This window comes from Silurus aristotelis, assembly GCF_946808225.1.
Source record: "Silurus aristotelis genome assembly, chromosome: 9".
Lineage (NCBI taxonomy): Eukaryota > Metazoa > Chordata > Actinopteri > Siluriformes > Siluridae > Silurus > Silurus aristotelis.
The window spans coordinates 4,409,677-4,411,133 of NC_139582.1; positions in this window are offsets into that span (position 1 = coordinate 4,409,677).

Genomic DNA, 1,457 nt, shown 5'->3' on the forward strand with positions numbered 1-1,457 from the left:
CCTAATTGAACAAACCTAATGACAGAAATACTTGGATCAGTTAATAAACATGAGCAAATGTGCTTTTCTGAGACATGAACCCTTCTAGAATAAACCGTTCAGATGTTGTGCTGCATCTACAACAGCAGATGGCGCTGTCCAATATAGGTTTTTAAATGTAATCCTTAGCAGCATATTAAGCAACAAAAATCCTGCTGAATTGCAGAAGAAACAAATGCATTTCACTGGTCTTTTTTTCATCACTAAGTTCACTATGAGGTTACAACACACTCCTCATTTGATACAGCAGCACTTACAACATAAACCCTTTGACAGGAGTAATTAAGGTCTTAGCAGACACTCTGATTCAAGTCAGCTGTCACCTACTGCAAAACCACACACATTAGGCTTTGCTTTTGGACTGTAAAACCCCCTCTATTATTCAGGGGCTCCATGTTCTCCCAAAGAAATGTCCGAGCCAAGAATCCACCGCAGTGGAATTTGTGTTGCTTGACTTGTTACTGTACTTCACACATTATAAAATCTCTGTGTCTTTTGAACTGTGGGTCTATATTGCATTTCTCAAGCATGTGCAGCGATGCCTGGCTGATTCTTAAAGACTCCGTTCTATAATGACTCATCTGTGGGATCTGTTTTGTTTTAATCGATGGAGAATGAATCGGAGGACAAACTCTTTCAATAAATCGACCAATCAATCAAACTATCAAACAACTAATGAAATAGCAAGTAGGGATAAGGATATAGCAGGCTTTTCCTGAAGCATTAGCCTTTGTCACTGCTTATTTCTTATCTTTTATAGTTTTATTCGCCCACTTTTTCCACAAACTACCCCCACACCAGTTCCACTGGTTAATTTTATTGTCCTGTAAACCTGTTGATTTCCTAAATTACTTTCCCTGATTCCATGACATCAGTACAATAGTTTATAATTTTATATATATATTATGCTTGTACTATGCCATTAAGTGATTCTGCACAAAACTGAACTAAAACTACGTTTTATAGCCAACTAATGTGTCTGTAGCCCAACCAGTCATCTGCCATTATTGCAACTAGCAACTGATTTGATTTGCACCTTAAAAATAAAATTTTTGCTTTATAGCCAAACTTAACTGTGAGGTCTCAGATGAGATCTCCACTGCTGACTGGGGTGTTAATTGTTGTCAGTTGCATTGTGCCAATATAGTATTAGTCCCTGCTTTCACTTGAAAACTGATCAAGGCTATAGAGAGGGTAAAAACAGAGGCATCAGGAACCCTGAGATAGCAGGTGTCCTTGAAATTAGTTATTTCAATTATCTATCTATCTATCTATCTATCTATCTATCTATCTATCTATCTATCTATCTATCTATCTATCTATCTATCTATCTGTCTGTCTGTCTGTCTGTCTGTCTGTCTGTCTGTCTGTCTGTCTATCTATCTATCTATCTATCTATCTATCTATCTATCTATCTA